This window comes from Arachis stenosperma, chromosome 4, assembly GCF_014773155.1.
Source record: "Arachis stenosperma cultivar V10309 chromosome 4, arast.V10309.gnm1.PFL2, whole genome shotgun sequence".
Classification (NCBI taxonomy): domain Eukaryota; kingdom Viridiplantae; phylum Streptophyta; class Magnoliopsida; order Fabales; family Fabaceae; genus Arachis; species Arachis stenosperma.
Genome location: NC_080380.1, coordinates 36,942,720 through 36,966,349, shown reverse-complemented (window position 1 = coordinate 36,966,349; position 23,630 = coordinate 36,942,720). Strand labels below are relative to the sequence as shown.

General features: G+C 39.9%; 1 non-coding gene across 1 annotated transcript; it reads right to left on the bottom strand.

Annotated features, from left to right (window-relative positions):
* Positions 1-21,596: 21,596 nt before the first annotated feature.
* On the bottom strand, positions 21,597-21,704 carry LOC130978088 (small nucleolar RNA R71). Its single transcript, XR_009085752.1, has one exon. It is a non-coding gene; the product is annotated as a small nucleolar RNA R71 (small nucleolar RNA).
* Between the last annotated feature and the right edge of the window lie 1,926 nt (positions 21,705-23,630).

Genomic DNA, 23,630 nt, shown 5'->3' with positions numbered 1-23,630 from the left:
TGAAAAATGTCATTTTATGGTTAAAGAAGGAACTGTTCTAGAACATGTTGTCTCTAATGATGGTATTTTTGTGGATCCAGCAAAGGCATATGTCATTTCTAGTTTACCTTACCCCTCCTCTGTGAAGGAAGTCTGTTCGTTCCTTGGCCATGCAGGTTTTTATCGGAGATTCATCAAGGACTTCAATAAGGTAGCCTTACCCTTATCTAGACTGCTGCAGAAGGATGTTGAGTTCGAGCTGAGTGAGGACTACATGGAAGCATTTGATAAGTTAAAGATCGCCCTGACTAAAGCTCCAATTGTGAGAGGACCAGGCTGGAGCCAGCCCTTCGAGATTATGTGTGATGCCTCCAACCATGCTGTAGGAGCGGCGCTGGCCCAATCCGCAGGTAAGGATCCTTTTGTAATTGCATGTGCTTCAAAGACATTAGACGCTGCTCAGTCCAATTACACTACCACAGAAAAAGAGCTTCTAGCTGTTGTTTTTGCTCTAGATAAATTTCGAGCCTACTTACTTGGTACTAAGGTGGTAGTGTACTCAGACCATGCAGCTCTAAAATATTTATTAGCCAAAAAAGTATCCAACCCAAGGCTAATACGTTGGATACTGCTGCTGCATGAATTTGATTTAGAAATTAAGGATAGGAGTGGTTTTCAGAATTTAGTGGCGGACCACTTGAGTCGCCTTGAGCACAATAAGGATGACTCCACTCCTATCAATGATGCTTTTTCATTTGATAGCTTGCATGCAGTATCTGAAGTAGTTCCTTTATGCACCTATAGCTAATTATCTAGTTAGTCATACCTTCCTTCCCAATTTTACTAAGCATAAGAAGGACAAGCTGAAAAGCGAGTCCAAATATTATATATGGGATGATCCATATTTATGGAGGTATGGTGCTTATCAGATAATTAGACGATGTGTGCCTCAATTAGAATTTCAGTCCATTTTAGAGGCTTGTCACTCCTCTGAGAGTGCTGGATATTTTGGCCCCCAAAGAACAGCTTGAAAAATTTTAGACTGTGGATTCTAGTGGCCCACTCTTTTTAAAGATGCTACTGCCTTCTGTAAATCTTGTTCCCCATGCCAGAGGTTTGGTAATATATCCAAAAGGGATGAAATGCCCCCCAACAAATTATGCTGTTCTGTGAGATTTTTTATGTTTGTGGTATTGACTTCATGGGTCCGTTTCCAAACTCTAGTAGTTTCTTATATATATTGTTAGCTGTAGACTATGTTTCTAAATGGGTGGAAGCAATTCCTACCCGTACTGATGATGCTAAAACTATTGTATCCTTTGTTAGAAACCATATTATCTGTCGCTTTGGATCACCATGAGCGATCGTGAGTGATCAAGGCACCCATTTTTGTAACAGGAGATTGACCGCTCTACTGAAGAAGCATGGCGTTATTCACCAGGTAGCAACCGCTTACCACCCGCAGACTAATGGATAAGCAGAGGTGTCTAACAGAGAGATAAAACGTATCTTGGAGAAGATAGTCAAGCCTCATATGAAGGACTGGAGCACCAGGCTACAAGATGCGCTCTAGGCATATCGGACAGTGTACAAGACATCCATTGGGATAAGCCCCTTCTGTCTAGTATACGGAAAGGCTTGTCACCTCCCAGTGGAGGTGGAACACAAGGCTTCATGGGCTGTGAGGGAGTGTAACAATGGATTTGAGAAGGCTGGTGCTGAAAGGAAGCTGCAACTGGCAGAACTGGAGACCCTTCGACTCGAAGCATATGACAATTCCTGACTGTACAAAGAAAAGGTGAAAGCTGTGCATGACAAGCATATCAAGATGAGTGAGTTTAGACCTGGAGATCTAGTTCTCCTTTACAACTCAAGGTTGAGGCTTATGCCAGGCAAGCCGAGATCAAGGTGGGAAGGACCCTACAGAGTAGAGATGGCAAAGCCATATGGAGTCTTCCACCTGAGTCATCCTTTAAGTTCCAATCTCATCAAAGTCAATGGACATCGCTTAAAACTGTATCATGGTGAGAAGATGAAGGAAAACAAAATACTAGAGGTTTTCCTCTTGAAGGACCCGCCAACAAAAGCAGATTAAGCTTGTGGACCGTCCAACTTAAGGACGTTAAAGCAAAGTGCTGGGTGGGAGACAACTCACCATGGTATGATCGTTCCTCTCTTCTTAGTTTCTATTTTAGTGACTCTTCTCATTATTTCTGCATATAGTCTGCATTTGCATCTGCATAAAAAAATGGCAGAAAGTTGCGAGGGAACAGTGCAAAAAGTGTGCCAATCGCACAAACATCACCACGCGTACGCGTCCCTCACGTGTACGCATCATCTGAGAAATTGGCACTCCACGCGAACGCGTCAATGACGCGCACGCGTGCCCTTGCGAATTCGACGTAAAAGATGTATTGGCCAAAATTTGGGCTGGCTTGGTGCTGGCACTGTGCCCGAGGCACAAATCGCATCACGCGTACGCGTTGTGTACGCGTGCGCGTCACTTTCAAAATAAGCACTTCCACGCGCGCGCGTGCTTGACGCGCACGTGTCATATGACAAACAGAGGGTTGTGTGAGTGCCTGATGCATGAAAACTTGTCTCTCAACAAATTTCCCTTCGGCAAGTATACCGAATTGTCGTCAAGTAAAACTCACAATAGAGTGAGGTCGAATCCCACAGGGATTGATTGGTCAAGCAACTTTAGTTAGAAGAATATGCGAGTTGAGCTAAACAGAATTGAGATTGAGATGCAGAAATTTAAATAACTAGAAAGTAAATAATAGAAATCAAAGTGCAGAATCTTAAATGGGGAGTTGGGGTAATGAGCAGGAAATTAAATGGCAGAAAGTAAATAGAATGGGTAAGATCAGAAATGGGGAGATCATTGGGTTTAGGAGATGTTGCATTCTCCGGATCAAGTTCATTCTCATCTCTTCCTCAATTAATGCATTCATTAATCTCCTTGGCAATCTTAAGTGATTGGATTCTAATTCCTTGGCAATCCAATATCTCTAAGCTTGAACAATTGCCTAATTCCTTGATTTAATTGCTCATGGGAAGAGATGAAGTTTGGTCACTGATTATACCACATGTATTTCCAAAACAAAGTGTTGGGAGGATTAAATGTCACAATATCCATCCAAACCCCAATTTGGTCCAACATGGGAAAGCAATTCTAGCATGATCTCCTCATCCCTTTTCTAAGGTTCAAAGGAGATCCAATTATGGAGAGTTTCTTTTCCAAGACAACTAACCAATTGAATTAAGATCGAAAGCTTTCTAGTAAGACCAAGAGAAAATAAAGAAGAAGAAGAATGAAAACTATAATTGATCCATCAAATTACAACAGAGCTCCCTAACCCAATGAAAGGGGTTTAGTTGTTCATAGCTCTCGGAATGGAAAATGGCAGAAAAGAAGAATCCATGCTAGAAGTACAGAAAAGTAAATATGCAGAGAGTAGTTCCCAAAAGTGCTAAGCTTCTCTCTAGTTCAAAACTACTCCTATATATACTACTCCTCATGATCTTCTAGTGAGTTCTTCAAGTCTTAGATGTGGGCTCTGGACCTTGAGTTGAAGCAATTCTCCTCTTTAGTGGGCCCAGCTTGCAGAGAAATATAAATTAGGCTTGGGCATTTAGTGAGATTAACATTGAGTATCATTTTGGGTGCGAGAACGTTAGTGGCATTCGCTTTTTCCACTAACGTTCCACCCTTATATACCCACGTTAATCTCAACGTTAGAAATCTTAATGTGACTTCTAACGTTTCCTACTCAATCCTTGGCCAACATTAATGGGACTCACTTTTCTCATTAACGTTGGCTTGTGCCCCTTTTCGCAAGCGTTAATGGGAATCACTTTTCCCATTAACGTTGCTTGCCTCCTTGCCCCTACGTTAGATCTCACGTTAGCTTGGCTAACGTAGCTCTTAACGTGGGTATCTATTACCTTCGAGAGCGTTAGTGACACTCACCTTTGTCACTAACGCTCAAATTACCTTAAGTCCCTACGTTAGAACCCACGTTAACTAAGTTAATGTGGCTCTTAACGTAGTAATGAAGCCATCTCCCAACGGTAGTGACAAAAGTGAGTGTCACTAACGTTGGTACTTTGAACCCAACTCCACGTTAACTTTCACGTTAACAATTTTAACATGAGAGTTAACGTAGGCAATGCTAATGATCCAATCGTTAGTGACAAAAGTGAGTGTCACTAACGTTGGCGTTGTTGATCCTCTTCCATGTTAGAGTTCATGTTAACTAAGTTAACGTGACTCTTAACGTGGGGCATTGCCTAGTTTCCCAACGTTAGTGGTATTCACTTTTACCACTAACGTTGAGGAGAAACATTATTGGAGTTCATGTTTCTCATTAACGTGGAGTCTTCTTTTTCTTCTACGTTAAGTACCACGTTAACTTAGTTAACGTGGCTCTTAACGTAAGCTATGAATGGCTTCGCAGGCGTTATTGGTGATCGCTTTTTCATTAACGTTGCAAGCTCTTTGCCATCCCACGTTAGTAGTCACGTTAACTAAGTTAACGTGAATGCTAACGTGGTTCTTCCATGCTTCATTTGTCCTGAAATCAAGCAATTAAAGTGCATCAAAGCTCTAGCCAAAGTCATAAGATTATGCATCATCAAGTTATCATGCAATTTTGGCAAAAATCTCATGAAATCATGCAAAATTCACAATAGTTGCTTAAATGAAGGTGTAAGTGTATTTTCACCTAAAACTTGCCTTATTCACTAGGAAAATGCATGAAACTACCCTAAAACAGTAAAGAAAAGGTCAGTGAAACTGGCCTAGATGCCCTGGCATCACAACACCAAACTTAAAGCTTGCTTGTCCCTAAGCAAGTACTGAAGCATAAGAAAAAAATGAAATGAAAGAACAAGAAGATAAAATGGAAGTAGCATTCCTGGTTCATGGAGTTTCATGCATAGCAACTTAGGTTCTTTCCTTTTAGGTTTCAAGCCTTTATCAAATCCCTAATCACTCTCTTGATTGCATCCCTTGAGGCTTCTTTCTTATTGATCCTTCTCCTTTTTTTTCAAAGTTTATTTTTCTTTTTGCTAAGTGCTTTGTAAGAGGGCGACTCTTTATGATAAGCTTTCAGCCAACACTCCCAAACCAGTTGGTTTTAGGGTGCTAGGTGTTAAGACACCCCTAAGGGCTTACTCCCTCAAGTCTCTTTCCCTTATACATACACACCACAGGCACATGGTTTGTTATTCTTCTTTCTTGAGACCTTGGTGTCCAGCACCTCTTTGGGTTACTAAGTGCTCTGTAACAAGGGTTACTCTTGATAGTGGACTTTCAGCTGATAATCCCGGATTAGTTAATCCAAGTTATCAAGTGATAAGGCACCCCTAAGAGCTTATTCATCCAAGTATATCCGTTGTACATAAACACCACAGACACTTGCCTCAATTTTGAAACCCTTGGTGCCTAGCATTGTTTCTTATTGTGTTTCCTTTCTTATTTTCACTTCTTGTTGGGATCTTATTGTTTAGCTAGCCTCAAAGAATGTGTCTCAAATATAGGACTTAGGATGGATAGTTGCTTTCTTTCCTTTCTTGGTGAACCAACTTAGCTTACTAATCATCCTACCACAAACATTCAGAATGCACTTCACAAAATGACTCCACTCTTGTTATTTCCATAACATTTTCTTTTAGATAAATATAGAGAGACAAGCATACAAGTAAGGAAGATGAAAGTGAGCATTCAAGACATTAAGCTCAATAACATAGACCTAAGCAATGAAACTTAAATGCATAATTGAAAATCCTAAGCTACCATGGAAGCATGTTCTATTTCATACATGATTTTCCTTATTTAAAGCTTTGAAAAGGAAAGTAAACTAAGGAGAAACTTCACCACCTTTCACTTGTTGATGTGCTCATTCTCTTCTGCTCCCTTGCCATTTTTAGATTCGCTTTGTCCACTTGTGCTTCCTCTCATCCGATTTGCTCTAGCTAATTTCCAATCCTCTAGTGCCTTCCTTACCGATTCATGACTTTGTTCAACCCTTTCGCGCTCCACTCGTGCTAATTCATCCTTTACATCCTCATATTTTGTGATTCCTGGATGCAAATTAGGCAATTGTTCGACTAGATATCCAAGCCTGGCTTGGGTATTCACATGGTATCCAGTCTCACTCATGTAGACTCCTTCCGAGAATGTTCTATATTCATCGAAAAGATCTGCTTGTTCTCTTTGTTTCCTATGCATCTCATGAATGTGTACTTCTTGATGTGCTTGGATGTTGATTAGCCTTTGGATGGCTTCTTGTTGTTGATCATGTTTCTGATTCAAGTTGTAGAAGGATTCACTCCATTGTCTTCCTTGTTCCAATTGCTGATCCATCAGTTGTTTTTGCCATTCCCCTTGTTGATTCATCCATCTGGAAAGTGATTCTTCATGGCGATCCCTTGATTGTATTTGGAGCTCCCTTTGCGCCTCTTGATTTTCCATGCATTGCCTAGATAAAGTGTCAATAGCTTCCTGTAGTTGGTGTATGCTTAAGGTGGCTGAAGCTTGCTCTTGTGGATGTTGTTCTTCTTCAGCTTGATGAGCTGACCTCTTCCGTACCCTTTGTGGAGGTAATGGAGTTGCAGCAGCGTGCATCCGGCCATAAGTGAGTGGAAGACCAACCTTTATCCACTCAGGGTTTTCATCTTCGAATATCACCCTGGCCAGTTTGCAAAGGTGGAAGATAGTGCTAGGATAACCCAACTTTCCTCCAGAGTCACTCTTTTCAGGGAGCTTCCGAATGCCTTGAGCTATGAGTTCATGAACCTTGATCTCTCCTCCCTTCATTATACATTGCACCATCGTTGCTCTCTTGAGGTTTACTTCCGAGTTGTTTCTAGCTGGAAGAATGTATCTTCTTACAATTTCAAACCATCCTTTAGCCTCAGGGAGGAGATCTCCTCTTTTTATAAATTTCGGTTTCCCCTTGGAACCTCTCTCCCAATCTGATCCTTGCACACATATATCCTGTAGAATCTGGTCATAATTGGGGTTTTGGTTCATTTTCGAGTGATAGATCTCCTCTTCAAAGGGTATGCTTCTCAACTTCAACACTCTCATGATAGTCATGGGGCTAAAGTCTATCATGACCCCTCTCACAAAACTTGTGTATGAGTTATCCCTCTTGTCTTGCCTAACTGCATTTGCATAGAACTCTTTTACTAGAGTGGCATTCACCCTTGTGACAGGGTCGGTGAGGAGCTCCCATCGGCGTTGTTCCACCTTCTCTAGAATTTCTGGGCACTCGGCTTTTGTGAGTTGAAAGCCTAGTTCATAAATGATTTCTTTCTCAGTCATCCACCCATACTGAAGTGCATGATAGAAGGTTCTGAATCGCACTTCATCAAAAGGAGGATGCTCTATGGGTCCCTTCCCTTTTTGCCTCTTGGAGCTTGATGATGCCATGAGTGAGGATCAAGTTGCGAAGATGGTGAAGGCTATGAAGGTGTATGTGAAACTTTGGTGGAGAGTGATGTGTGTATGACCAAAAGGAGGAAATGAGAGTGGTGAGCATGAGTGTGTATGGATAGGTTGTGTGTAGAAGTTTAAATATGAAGATGGCAATTGATTGAAGGGTGTGGATTGATGATGGTGTTTGATAGTGGACGGTTGGGATTTTAGGATTGAATGAGCACAAGGATCACCTCCTTTATGGAGGTCTTGGTTCGGTCCTCAAGATTGTCCACTCCCAATGTTGCATGGCAACATTTCCAAGGACATTCCCTATGAAGACAAGTGTGAAATTCCCTTGCTGTTGTGGGCGAATCTCCTTTCCTCAAGTGTCCTTTCAAGTACCATCAATGTCCTTTTTGATTCCCTATATACGAAAAGTAAATACAATGGGTTATTTAAAACTTTTGGTGGGAAAAAGTATGAACTAATAAAATATTTCTTTTTCTTTTTCTTTTGTTTCTATATAACTAAATGTTTTCCATGAAAACAAATTGATCAAACATTAAGCTTCCCATGCATGCACGTTGGTACACCAAACTTGTTTGTAATCACATGGTGCAATAAGTTTGAGGAATGAACTTTCCTCATAAGGTGTGTTCAAACCACACTTGGTGTGCTTTGAACACCAAACTTATCATGTACTATAAGTCACATGTAGAGGAGCTCTATGTTAGTTGTCAAAATTAATTTGAAATTCCATGGAAATTACCTTATTGCTATTATTAGAAATTAAAGAGAGGAGTTATAGAGCATGGGTTGCCTCCCATGAAGCGCTTCTTTATCGTCATTAGCTTGACGATTATCCCTTGTCAAGGTGGTTGATAGTGCTTGAAGTCCTTCCCTCTTGCAGTGAACCTATGTCCATTGGCCTTGTTGATAAGCTCCATATGTTCTAAGGACATAATTTTATTGATGGTATATACAAGGGGAAGCTGAGATGGAATAGTGGGGAGGTGAGGTGGTATAGATGGAAAGTATGTAGAAATCACTTCATCACCTGGTGAGAAATTTTTTGTAGGGATTTTCTTATTTCTCCATCCCCTTGGAACCTTTTTCTTTGTTTACATTGATGTTGTCTTGTTTTCTATGGGTTCTTTCTCTAGGGGATTCTTGTTATTGATCTTGCATGACTCTGGTGGTTCTGGTTCCCCTTGGATCACCTTTGAACATGGTTCTGCTTGCCTATATGGCTTCCCAACCAATGGGGCTTCCAATTGTGTTGTTCGTGCTTCCTCGTTTGGTTCCTCCATCAACTTATTGTCTTCATGATCTGTTTCTTGTGAGAGGTTGAAAACATTGAAAGTGAGCTGCTCAACATGTATTCTCAGCACTAACTCTCCTCGTTCTACATCTATGAGTGCTCTCGCAGTGGCTAAGAAGGGTCTTCCCAGAATGATGGGGTAAATAGGATTCTCATCCATTTCCAGAACAACAAAATCTGTGGGAAGATAGTAGCTCCCAACCTTCACCAACACATTTTCAACCACCCCTATTGCTTGTTTTTGAGTTTTGTCAGCCAATCTGATAATTACATCAGTAGGAGTTAGTTCATTGATTTGAAGCTTCTTCATGAGGGAGAGAGGCATTAGGTTGATGCTTGCTCCCAAGTCACAAAGCCCTTTGTCAATCATTGTTTCTCCTATGGCACAAGGAATGTGGAAACTCCCTGGATCCTCTTTTTTGTGGGTGGCCCTGGTTGAATGAGAGCACTACAATCTCTGTTCATCTTGATTGTTTGTCCACCCTTCAATGGACTTTTTCTGGCTAGTAGCTCCTTTATATACTTGATGTAGAAAGGAATCTGTTGGAGGGCTCTAATGAATGGTATATTTACATCTAGAGATGCAAACATATCAAGAAACCTTGAGTACATTCTCCCTGCTACACCACCTTTAAGCCTGTGGGGAAAAGGTGTATATGGGTTCAATACCTCCTTCTTCTTTAGCTCTTCCTTGGATGTAAGCTGAGTTGCACAGCTTCCTTCCTCCTGGCTTTCCTTTTGGTTATTTTGGAGGTTTTCTACTCCATTCATACTCCCTTCATCACTTGTGGTTATCATTTTGCATTCTTCCCATCTCACTTTCTTTGTTTCTCCTCTTGGATTCTTCTCTATATCACTGGGGAATCCATCAGTGGGTTTGGGAATTTGTTGAGATAGGTACCTGATGAGCGGATAATTTATACGCTTTTTGGCATTGTTTTTAGGTAGTTTTCAGTATGATCTAGTTACTTTTAGGGATATTTTCATTAGTTTTTATGTTAAATTCACATTTCTGGACTTTACTATGAGTTTGTGTGTTTTGCTGTGATTTCAGGTAATTTCTGGCTGAAATTGAGGGACCTGAGCAAAACTCTGAGAAGGAGGCTGACAAAGGACTGCTGATGCTGTTGGAATCTGACCTCCTTGCACTCGAAATGGATTTTCTGGAGCTACATAACTCCAAATTGCGCGCACTCAACGGAGTTGGAAAGTAGACGTCCAGAGCTTTCCAGCAATATATAATAGTTCATACTTTATTCGGGAATTGACGACGTAAACTGGCGCTCAACGCCAGTTTCATGCTGCTGTCTGGAGTCAAACGCCAGAAACACGTCATGACCCGGAGTTGAACGCCCAAAACACGTTACAACTTGGCGTTCAACTCCAAAAGAAGCCTCAACTCGTGGATAGATCAAGCTCAGCCCAAACACACACCAAGTGGGCCCCGGAAGTGAATTTATGCATCAATTACTTACCTCTGTAAACCCTAGTAGCTAGTTTAGTATAAATAGAACATTTTACTATTGTATTCAGTGTCTTTTGACCACGTTACATCTTTGGTTTCAGTTTTGTTTTATTCATCATCTTAGGAGACCATTGATCATGTTTTGGGGGCTGGCCATTCGGCCATGCCTGAACCTTTCACTTATGTATTTTCAACGGTGGAGTTTCTACACACCATAGATTAAGGGTGTGGAGCTCTGCTGTACCTCAAGTTTTAATGCAATTACTACTCTTTTCCTATAAATTTCATTTATTCCTGTTCTAAGATATTCGTTGCACTTCAACTTGATGAATGTGATGATCCGTGACACTCATCATCATTCTCACCTATGAACGCGCGTGATTGACAACCACTTCCGTTCTACCTTAGGCCAGGCGCATATCTCTTGGATTCCTTAATCAGAATCTTCGTGGTATAAGCTAGAATTGATGGCGGCATTCATGGGAATCCGGAAGGTCTAACCTTGTCTGTAGTATTCCGAGTAGGATTCCGGGATTGAATGACTGTGACGAGCTTCAAACTCCTGAAGGCTGGGCGTTAGTGACAGACGCAAAAGAAACAAGGGATTCTATTCCAACCTGATTGAGAACCGACAGATGATTAGCCGTGCTGTGACAGAGCATTTGGACCTTTTTCACTGAGAGGATGGGATGTAGCCATTGACAACGGTGATGCCCTACATACAGCTTGCCATGGAAAGGAGTAAGAGGGATTGAAGGAAGAAGTAGGAAAGTAGAAAAAGAAAGGGCACAGTATCTCCATACGCTTATCTGAAATTCCTACTATTAATTTACATAAGTATTTCTATCCCTTTATTTTATTTATCTTTTAAATATCTAATCCAATTACATTTGACTCTACATGACTGGGATTTACAAGATGAATATAGCTTGCTTCATACTAACAATCTCTGTGGGATCGACCCTTACTCACGTAAGGTATTACTTGGATGACCCAATACACTTGCTGGTTAGTTGAACGGAGTTGTGTCCACACAAAGAGTACGAATCACAATTTCGTCCACCAAGTTTTTGGCGCCGTTGCCGGGGATTGTTCGAGTATGGACAACTGACAGTTCATGTTGTTGCTCAGATTAGGTAATTTTCTTTTCAAAAATTTTTCAAAAATTTTTTGAAAATTTTTCTTTTCTTTTTTCGTTTTTCCAAACTTTATTTTCGAAAAAAAATAATAAAAATACAAAAAAATTCATAAAATCATAAAAACCAAAAATATTTTGTGTTTCTTGTTTGAATCTTGAGTCAATTTTTTAGTTTGGTGTCATTGCATGCTTTTAAAATTTTTTCTTGGATTCTTCAAAAATTCATGCATTCATGGTGTTCTTCATGATCTTCAAGTTGTTCTTGGCAAGTCTTCTTGTTTGATCTTGATGTTTTCTTGTGTTGTATCTTTTGTTGTTTTTCATATGCATTTTTCGTTTGTTAGAGTCCATGCATTAAAGATTTCTAAGTTTGGTCTCTTGCATGTTTTCTTTGCATCAAAAATTTTTCAAAAATATGTTCTTGATGTTCATCATGATCTTCAAAGTGTTCTTGGTGTTCATCTTGACATTCATAGTGTTCTTGCATGCATCATATGTTTTGATCCAGAATTTTCATGTTTTGGGTCATTTTTATGTTTTTCTCTCTCATCATCAAAAATTCAAAAATCAAAAAAATATCTTTTCCTTATTTCTCTCCAATTTTTCGAAAATTTGAGTTGACTTAGTCAAAAATTTTTAAGATTAGTTGTTTCTCATGAGTCAAGTCAAATTTTCAATATTAAAAATCTTATCTTTTCAAAATCTTTTTCAAAAATTAATTCTTTTTTATTTTTTTCAAAAATCTTTTTAAATATTTTTTTCAAAAAAAAAATCTTTTTCTTAATTTTATCTTGATTTTCGAAAATTATACTAACAAGTAATATGATTGATTCAAAAATTTGAAGTTTTTTACTTTCTTGTTAAGAAAGGTTCAATCTTTAAATTTTAGAATCTTATCTTTTAATTTCTTGTTAGTTAAGTAATCAATTTTAATTTTAAAAATTAAATCTACCTTATCTTATCTTTTTATCATATCTTTTTCAAAATTCTATCTTTTTCAAAAATTTGATTTCAAAATATCTTATCTAACTTCTTAACTTCTTATCTTTTCAAATTTGATTTTAATATCTTTTTCAATTAACTATTTGACTTTTTGTTTGTTTCTTATCTTTTTCAAAACCACCTAACCACTTTTTCCTCTCTAATTTTCGAAAATATCTCATCCCTTTTTCAAAATTCTTTTTAAATTAACTAATTGTTTTAAATTTTAATTTTAATTATGTCTTATCTTTAATTTTCGAAAATCATTAACTACTTTTTCAAAATTTAATTTTCGAATTCTCCCTCTGTTTTCTTATTCTATTTAATTATTTATTTACTAACACTTCTCTTCACCTCTCTTCATCCAAAAATCCGAACTCACTCCTCCCCCTGTGTTTGGATTCTTCACTCTTCCTTCTTCTATTCTTTTCTTCTTTTACTAACATAAAGGAATCTCTATACTGTGACATAGAGGATTCCTCTTCTTTTCTTGTTTTCTTCTCTTTCATATGAGCAGGAACAAGGAAAAAGGCACTCTTGTTGAAATTGATCCAGAACCTGAAAGGACTCTGAAGAGGAAACTAAGAGAAGCTAAATTACAACAATCCAGAAACAACATTTCAGAAATTTTCGAACAAGAGAAGGAGATGGCAGCCGAACCCAACAACAATAATGCAAGGAGAATGCTTGGTGACTTCACAAAACCAACGTCCAAATTTGATGGAAGAAGCATCTCCATTCCTGCTATTGGAGCCAACAATTTTGAGCTTAAACCTCAACTAGTTGCTTTAATGCAACAGAACTGCAAGTTTTATGGACTTCCATCTGAAGATCCTTACCAGTTTTTAACTGAGTTCTTGCAGATTTGTGAGACTGTTAAGACAAATGGAGTAGATCCTGAAGTCTACAAGCTCATGCTTTTCCCTTTTGCTGTAAGAGACAGAGCTAGAACATGGTTGGACTCACAACCTAAAGATAGCCTGGACTCCTGGGATAAGCTGGTCACGGCCTTCTTGGATAAATTCTTTCCTCCTCAAAAGCTGAGCAAGCTTAGAGTGGATGTTCAGACCTTCAAGCAAAAGGATGGTGAATCCCTCTATGAAGCTTGGGAAAGATACAAGTAGCTGACCAAAAGGTGTCCATCTGACATGTTTTCAGAATGGACCATATTAGATATATTCTATTATGGTCTATCTGAGTTTTCGAAAATGTCACTGGACCATTCTGCAGGTGGATCCATTCACCTAAAGAAAACGCCTGCAGAAGCTCAAGAACTTATTGACATGGTTGCAAATAACCAATTCATGTACACTTCTGAGAAGAATTCCGTGAATAATGGGACTCCTCAGAAGAAGGGAGTTCTTGAAATTGATGCTCTGAATGCCATATTGGCCCAGAATAAAGTGTTGACTCAGCAAGTCAACATGATTTCTCAAAGTCTGAATGGATGGCAAAATACATCCAACGGTACTGAAGAGGTAGCTTCTGAAGAAGCATATGATCCTGAGAACCCTGCAATGGCAGAGGTTAATTACATGGGTGAGCCATATGGAAACACCTATAACTCATCATGGAGAAATCATCCAAATTTCTCATGGAAGGATCAACAAAAGCCTCAACAAGGCTTTAATAATGATGGAAGAAATAGGCTCAGTAATAACAAGCCTTTTCCATCATCTTCTCAGCAACAGACAGAAAATTCTGAACAGAGCCCCTCTAATTTAGCAAACTTAGTCTCTGATCTGTCAAAAGCCACTTTCAGTTTCATGAGTGAAACAAGATCCTCCATTAGAAATTTGGAGGCACAAGTGGGCCAGCTGAGTAAGAAAGTCATTGAAACTCCTCCGAGTATTCTCCCAAGCAATACAGAAGAGAATTCAAAAGGAGAGTGCAAGGCCATTGATGTGATCAATATGGCCGAATGCACAAGGGAGGAGAAGGACGAAAATCCTAGTGAGGAGGACCTCCTGGGACGTCTTTCAAGCAAGAAGGAGTTTCCTATTAAGGATCCAAAGGAATCCGAGGCTCATATAGAGACCATAGAGATTCCATTAAATCTCCTTCTACCATTCATGAGCTCTGAAGACTATTCTTCCTCTGAAGAGGATGAAGATGTGACTGGAAAGCAAGTTGCTCAATATTTAGGAGCTATCATGAAGCTGAATGCCAAGTTGTTCGGTAATGAGACTTGGGAAAGTGAACCTCCCTTGCTCATTAGTGAACTAGATACCTAGATTCAGCAAATTTTACCTCAAAAGAGACAAGATCCTGGCAAGTTCTTAATACCTTGTACCATAGGCACCATGATCTTTGAAAAAGCTCTGTATGATCTAGGGTCAGGAATAAATCTTATGCCACTCTCTGTAATGGAGAAGCTGGAGATCTTTGAGGTACAACCTGCCTTGTTCTCATTACAATTGGCAGACAAGTCATTAAGACAAGCTTATGGATTAGTAGAGGACGTGTTAGTAAAGGTTGAAGGCCTTTACATCCCTGCTGATTTCATAATCTTAGACACTAGGAAGGAAGATGATGAGTGCATCATCCTTGGAAGACCTTTCCTAGCCACAGCAGGAGCTGTGATAGATGTCAACAGAGGTGAATTAGTCCTTCAATTGAATGGGGACTACCTTGTGTTTAAGGCACATGGCCATCCCTCTGTGACAAAAGAGAGTAAGCATGAAGAGCTTCTCTCAGTACAGAGTCAAACAGAGCCCCCACAGTCAAACTCTAAGTTTGGTGTTGGGAGGCCACAACCAAACACTAAGTTTGGTGTTAAGACCCCATATCCAAACTCTAAGTTTGGTGTTGGGAGTTTTACAACATTGACCTGATCACCTTTGTGGCTCCATGAGAGCCCACTGTCAAGCTAATGACATTAAAAGAGCGCTTGTTGGGAGGTAACCCAATTTTTATTTATCTAATTTTTATTTTATTTTATTGTTATTTTGTGTTTTATTAGGTACATGATCATGTGGAGTCACGAAAAAAATATAAAAATTAAAAACAGAATCAAAAACAGCAGAAGAAAAATCACACCCTGGAGGGAGGACATACTGGCGTTCAACGCCAGTAAGGAGCATCTGGCTGGCGTTCAACGCCAGAACAGAGCATGAATCTGGCGCTGAATGCCAGAAACAAGCAACATCCTGGCGTTTGAACACCAGGAATGTGCCTTGAGGAAAGCTGGCGCTGAACGCTAGTAACAAGCATGGAACTGGCGTTCAACGCCAGAAACATGCTACACATGGGCGTTGAACGCCCAGAGTGTGCATCATCTCGGCGTTTAAACGCCAAAATAGTGTGCAAAGGCATTTTACATGCCTAATTGGTGCAGGGATGTAAATCCTTGACACCTCAGGATCTGTGGACCCCACAGGATCCCCACCTAACATATTCCCACCTTACCTCCTAATCCTATAACACTCTTCCCTAAAACACACTTCCCAACAACTTCAATCTCTCTTCCCAATCACCCCCTTCACCACTCACATCCATCCACTATTCCCCATAAACCCCACCCACCTTCAAAATTCAAAAAACTTTCCCACCCAAACCCACCCTAAATGACCGAAACTACACCCACTCTCCTCCCTATATATACCCTTCCATTCTACATCATTTTCACACAACACAAACCCCCTCTTCTACACCTTGGCCGAATCCATCTCCTCTCACTCTCCTCCATCTTTTCTTCTTCTTCATCTTCTCCTCTTTCTTCTCTTGCTCGAAGGCGAGCAATATTTTAAGTTTGGTGTGGTAAAAGCATAAGCTTTTTGTTTTTCCATTACCATCAATGGCACCTAAGGCCGGAGAATCCTCTAGAAAAGGAAAAGGGAAGACAAAAGCTTCCACCTCTGAGTCATGGGAGATGGAAAGATTCATCTCCAAAAGCCATCAAGACCACTTCTATGATGTTGTGGCAAAGAAGAAGGTGATCCCTGAGGTCCCTTTCAAGATCAAGAAAAATGAGTATCCGGAGATCCGACATGAGATCCGAAGAAGAGGTTGGGAAGTCCTAACCAACCCCATGTAACAAGTCGGAATCTTAATGGTTCAAGAGTTCTATGCCAATGCATGGATCACTAGGAACCATGATCAAAGTGTGAACTCGAGTCCAAAGAATTATCTCACAATGGTTCGGGGGAAATACTTAGATTTTAGTCCAGAAAATGTGAGGTTGGCATTCCACTTGCCCATGATGCAAGGAAATGAACGCCCCTACACTAGAAGGGTCAACTTTGATCAAAGGTTGGACCAAGTTCTCATGGACATATGTGTGGAAGGAGCTCATTGGAAAAGAGACTCCAAAGGCAAGCCAGTTCAACTGAGAAGACTGGACCTCAAGCCTGTGGCTAGAGGATGGTTGGAGTTCATTCAACGCTCCATCATTCCCACTAGCAACCGATCTAAAGTTACTGTGGATCGGGCCATCATGATTCATAGCATCATGATTGGAGAGGAAGTAGAAGTTCATGAAGTCATCTCCAATGAAATCTGCAAAATAGCCGATGAGTCCTCCAACACGGCAAGGCTAGCTTTTCCTCATCTTATTTGCCATCTATGTTACTCAGCTGAAGTTATCATAGAAGGAGACATCCTCATGGAAGAGGATAAGCCCATCACCAAGAAGAGGATGAAACAAGCAAGAGGGACCCTCCACGGATCTCAAGAGATGCATGAGGAAGCTCATCATCAAGAAATCCCTTAGATGCCTCAAGGGATGCACTTTCCTCCCAACAACTATTGGGAATAACTCAACACTTCCTTAGAAGATTTGAGCTACAATGTGGAATAATTAAGCGTGGAACATCATGAGCACTCCATCATTCTTCATGAAATAAGAGAAGATCAAAGAGCAATGAGGGAGGAGCAACAAAGGCAAGGAAGGGACATAGAAGAGCTTAAGGACATTGTTGGTCCTTCAAGAAGAAGACGCCACTAAGGTGGATTCATTCCTTGTTCTTATTTCTTTCTGCTTTTCGGTTTTTATGTTGTGTTCATTTATGATTTGTGTCTCTACTTCATGATCATTAGTGTTTAGTAACTATGTCTTAAAGTTATGAATAATTCTATTAATCTTTCACCTTTCTTAAATGAAAATTGTTTTTAATTCGAAAGAACAAGAAGTACATGAATTTCGAATTTATCCTTGAATTTAGTTTAATTATATTGATGTGGTGACAATACTTTTTGTTTTCTGAATGAATGCTTGAACAGTGCATATTTTTGATCTTGTTGTTTATGAATGTTAAAACTGTTGGCTCTTGAAAGAATGATGAACAAAGAGAAATGTTATTGATGATCTGAAAAATCATGAGATTGATTCTTGAAGCAAGAAAAAGCAGTGAAAAAGCAAAAGCTAAAAAAAATTGCGAAAAAAAAAGATTAGAAAGAAAAAGAAAAAGCAAGCAGAAAAAGCCAATAGCCCTTAAAACCAAAAGGCAAGGGTAAAAAGGATCCAAGGCTTTGAGCATCAATGGATAGGAGGGCCCAAGGAAATAAAATCCAGGCCTAAACAGCTAATTCAAGCTGTCCCTAACCATGTGCTTGTGTCATGCAGGTCCAAGTGAAAAACTTGAGACTGAGTGGTTAAAGTCGTTATCCAAAACAAAAGAGTGTGCTTAAGAGCTCTGGACACCTCTAACTAGGGACTTTAGCAAAGCTGAGTCACAATCTGAAAAGGTTCACCCAGTCATGTGTCTGTGGCATTTATGTATCCGGTGGTAATACTGGAAAACAAAGTGCTTAGGGCCACGGCCAAGACTCATAAGTAGCTGATGAGCGGATAATTTGTACGCTTTTTGGCATTGTTTTTAGTATGTTTCTAGTAGGATTTAGTTAGTTTTTAGTATATTTTTATTAGTTTTTAGTTAAAATTCACTTTTCTGGACTTTACTATGAGTTTGTGTGTTTTTCTGTGATTTCAGGTATTTTCTGGCTGAAATTGAGGGACCTGAGCAAAAATCTGATTCAGAGACTGAAAAGGACTGCAGATGCTGTTGGATTCTGACCTCCCTGCACTCGAAGTGTATTTTCTGGACCTACAGAAGCCCAATTGGCGCGCTCTCAATGGCGATGGAAAGTAGACATTCTGAGCTTTCCAGCAATATATGATAGTCCATACTTTGCCCAAGATTTGATGGCCCAAACCGGCGTTCAAAGTCACCTTCAGAATTCCCAGCGTTAAACGCCGGAACTGGCACCAAAGTGGGAGTTAAACGCCCAAACTGGCACAAAAGCTGGCGTTTAACTCCAAGAAGAGTCTCTACACGAAAATGCTTCAATGCTCAGCCCAAACACACACCAAGTGGGCCCGGAAGTGGATTTTTATGTCTTTTACTCATCTTTGTAATTCTTAAGCTACTAGTTCCCTATAAGTAGGACCTTTTACTATTGTATTTTCATCTTGGTTTTTCTGGTTCCCTCTCTGGGACCGAAGCCAATGATCACTTTTGTTCTTATGTATTTTCAACGGTGGAGTTTCTACACACCATAGATTAAGGTGTGGAGCTCTGCTGTACCTCGAGTATTAATGCAATTACTACTGTTCTTCTTTTCAATTCCGCTTGTTCTTGTTCCAAGATATCACTTGTTCTTCAACTTGATGAATGTGATGATCCGTGACACTCATCATCATTCTCACCTATGAACGTGTGACTGACAACCACCTCCGTTTTACCTTAGATTGGGTGAATATCTCTTGGATTCCTGATACACGATGCATGGTTGATCGCCTGACAACCGAGCGCTCGCCTGACAAACGAGCCAGCCATTCCGTGAGATCAGAGTCTTCGTGGTATAGGCAAGAACTGATGGCGGCGTTCAAGAGAATCCGGAAGGTCTAACCCTGTTTGTGGTATTCTGAGTAGGATTCAATGATTGAATGACTGTGACATGCTTCAAACTCCTGAGGGCGGGGCGTTAGTGACAGACGCAAAAGAATCACTGGATTCTATTCCGGCCTGATTGAGAACCGACATATGGATAGCCGTGCCGTGACAGGGTGCGTTGAACATTTCCACTGAGAGGATGGGAGGTAGCCACTGACAACGGTGAAACCCTTGCATAAGCTTGCCATGGAAAGGAGTAAGAAGGATTGGATGAAGACAGCAGGAAAGCAGAGAGACGGAAGGGACAAAGCATCTCCATTCGCTTATCTGAAATTCTCACCAATGGAATACATAAGTATCTCTATCTTTATCTTTATGTTTTATTCATATATCATCCATAACCATTTGAGTCTGCCTGACTGAGATTTACAAGGTGACCATAGCTTGCTTCATACCAACAATCTCCGTGGGATCGACCCTTACTCGCGTAAGGTTTATTACTTGGACGACCCAGTGCACTTGCTGGTTAGTTGTGCGGAGTTGTGATAAAGAGTTGAGATTGCAATGAGCGTACCATGTTGATGGCGCCATTGATGATCACAATTTCGTGCACCAAGTTTTTGGCGCCGTTGCCGGGGATTGTTTCGTGTATGGACAACTGACGGTTCATCTTGTTGCTTAGATTAGGTATTTTTCAGAGTTCTTAAGAATGAATTCTAGTGTTTCAAGGTGATGTTCTTATCATCACCAAAGCTGATTGATTCTCATCAATTTAGCTCTTGAATGCAATGTCCTGCTGAAGCTTGGCTATCCATGTCTAATTCCTTTAGACTGAAGCTTTAGACTAACATTGCATGATTCCTGGAATTCTCATTAAGAATTTTGATACCTTTATTTTCTTTGCCACTTAATTTTCGAAAAAAAAAACCAAAAAAATTACAAAATCATAAAAACCAAAAATATTTTATGTTTCTTGCTGAGTCTAGTGTCTTATTTTAAGTTTGGTGTCTTGCATGCATTGTTTATTTGATCTTGGTTCTATTTTCAAGTCAATAGTACAGGGAACTGAAGATTCAAAACATGCAGCAGAGGAATTACACAGAAAAAGTTGGGCGTTCAAAACGCCCAGTGAAGAAGGACAGACTGGCGTTTAAACGCCAGCCAGGGTGCCTGGTTGGGCGTTTAACGCCCAAAAAGGTAGTGCATTGGGCGTTAAACGCCAGAATGTGCACCATTCTGGGCGTTTAACGCCAGGATGGCACAAGAGGGAGGATTTTGTTTTCAAATCAATTTTTTTCAAGTTTTCAAAATTTTTCAAAATCAAATCATATCTTTTCAATGAAATCTTTTTCGAAATCAATCTCTTTCCTTTTTCAAAGATACTTGCTAACAATTAATGATTTGATTGAACAATTCAAGTATGTTGCCTTTTCTGTTGAGAAAGGTTTAATGTTTGAATCATATCTTTTCTTGTTAGGTAAGTCATTAATTTTTAAAATCAAATTTTTTTCAAATCATATCTTTTTAAAACCATAACTTTTCAATCAAATCTTTTTAAACACATCTTTTTCAAAATAGTTTTCAATCATATCTTTTTAAATTCTAATTTCAAAATCTTTTTCAAAAATTACTTGATTTCTTTCCCACTCTTGGTTTTCGAAAATCAATTAAAGTTTTTCAAAATATTTTCAAAATCTTTCACTTAAATTTCGAAACTTTCCTCCCCTCTTCTCACATCCTTCTATTTATGGAGTACCACTCCTTCTCAATGCACAATTCGAACTTTATCTGATTAAGTTCGAATTCTTTTACCTCTTCCTTCTAATTTTCTTCTTCTCTGACACCTCAAAGAATCTCTATACTGTGACATAGAGGATTCCACATTTTCTTGTTCTCTTCCCTTTCATATGAGCAGGAACAAAGACAAAGGCATTCTTGTTGAAGCTGACCCTGAACCTGAAAGGACCTTGAAGCGAAAGCTAAGAGAAGCTAAGGCACAACTCTCTGTAGAGGACCTAACAGAAATCTTCAAAGAAGAAGACATGGCAGCCGAAAACAACAACAATGCAAACAATGCAAGGAAGGTGCTGGGTGACTATACTGCACCTACTCCCGACTTCTATGGGAGAAACATCTCTATCCCTGCCATTGGAGCAAACAACTTTGAGCTTAAGCCTCAATTAGTTTCTCTAATGCAACAGAATTGCAAGTTCCATGGACTTCCATTGGAAGATCCTCATCAGTTCTTAGCTGAATTCTCGCAAATCTGTGACATTGTCAAGACTAATGGGGTTGACCCTGAGGTCTACAGACTTATGCTATTCCCTTTTGCTGTAAGAGACAGAGCTAGAATATGGTTGGACTTACAACCTAAAGACAGCCTGAACTCTTGGGAAAAGCTAGTCAATGCCTTCTTGGCAAAGTTCTTTCCACCTCAAAAATTAAGTAAGCTTAGAGTGGTAGTCCAAACCTTCAGACAGAAGGAAGGTGAATCCCTCTATGAAGCTTGGGAAAGATACAAACAATTGATCAGAAAATGTCCTTCTGACATGCTTTCTGAATGGAGCATCATAGGTATTTTCTATGATGGTCTGTCTGAACTATCCAAGATGTCTTTGGATAGCTCTGCTGGAGGATCTCTTCATCTGAAGAAGACGCCTGCAGAAGCTCAAGAAATAATTGAAATGGTTGCAAATAACCAATTCATGTACACTTCTGAAAGGAATCCTGTGAACAATGGGACTAATCAGAAGAAAGGAGTTCTTGAGATTGATACTCTGAATGCCATATTGGCTCAGAATAAAATATTGACTCAACAAGTCAATTTGATTTCTCAAAGTCTGTCTGGAATGCAAAATGCACCAAGCAGTACTAAGGATGCTTCATCTGAAGAATAAGCTTATGATCCTGAGAACCCTTCAATGGAAGAGGTGAATTACATGGGAGAACCCTATGGAAACACCTATAATTCTTCATGGAAAAATCATCCAAATTTCTCATGGAAGAATCAAGAGAGACCTCAACAAGGTTTCAACAACAATAATGGTGGAAGAAACAGGTTTAGCAATGGCAAGCCTTTTCCATCATCTTCTTAGCAACAGACAGAGAATTCTAAGCAGAACCACTCTGACTTAGCAACCATGGTCTCTGATCTAATCAAAACCACTCAAAGTTTCATGACTGAAACAAGATCCACCATTAGAAACTTGGAGGCACAAGTGGGTCAGCTGAGCAAGAAAGTTACTGAACTCCCTCCTAGTACTCTTCCAAGCAATACAGAAGAAAATCCAAAAGGAGAGTGCAAGGCCATCAACATGGCCGAATTTGGAGAGGAAGGAGAAGAAGTGAACGCCACTGAGGAAGACCTCAATGGGCGTGCACTGACCTCCACCGAGTTCCCCAATGAGGAACCATGGGAATCTGAGGCTCAAAATGAGACCATAGAGATTCCATTGGACTTACTTCTGCCTTTCATGAGCTCTGATGAGTATTCTTCCTCTGAAGAGGATGAGTATGTCACTGAAGAGCAAGTTGCTAAATACCTTAGAGCAATCATGAAGCTAAATGACAAGTTATTTGGAAATGAGACTTGGGAGAACAAACCTCCTTTGCTCACCAAAGAACTGGATGACTTGTCTAGGCAGAAATTACCTCAAAAGAGACAAGATCCTGGGAAGTTTTCAATACCTTGTACCATAGGCACCATGACCTTCAAGAAGGCTCTGTGTGACTTAGGGTCAAGTGTAAACCTCATGCCTCTCTCTGTAATGGAGAAGCTAGGGATCTTTGAGGTGCAAGCTGCAAGAATCTCACTAGAGATGGCAGACAATTCAAGAAAACAAGCTTATGGACTTGTAGAGGATGTTCTGGTGAAAATTGAAGACCATTACATCTCTACTGATTTCATAGTCCTAGAGACTGGGAAATGCATGGATGAATCCATCATCCTTGGCAGACCCTTCCTAGCCACAACTAAGGTTGTGATTGATGTTGATGGAGGTGAACTAATCATTCAAGTGAATGAAGAATCCTTTGTGTTTAAGGCTCAAGGATATCCCTCTGTCACCATGGAGAGGAAGCATGAAGAGCTTCTCTCAAAGCAGAGTCAAACAGAGCCCCCACAATCAAACTCTAAGTTTGGTGTTGGGAGGCCACAACCAAACTCTAAGTTTGGTGTTGAACCCCCACATTCAAACTCTAAGTTTGGTGTTGGGAGGTTCCAACATTGCTCTGAGCATTTGTGAGGCTCCATGAGAGCCCTCTGTCAAGCTACTGACATTAAAGAAGCGCTTGTTGGGAGGCAACCCAATGTTATATTTTATCTATTTTCTTTTGTTATTTTATGTTTTCTGTAGGTTGATGATCATGAGAAGTCACAAAATCAATTGAAAAAGCAAAAACAGAATGAAAAACAGGAAGAGAAAACAGCACACCCTGGAGGAAGGCCTTGCTGGCGTTTAAACGCCAGTAAGAGTAGCAGT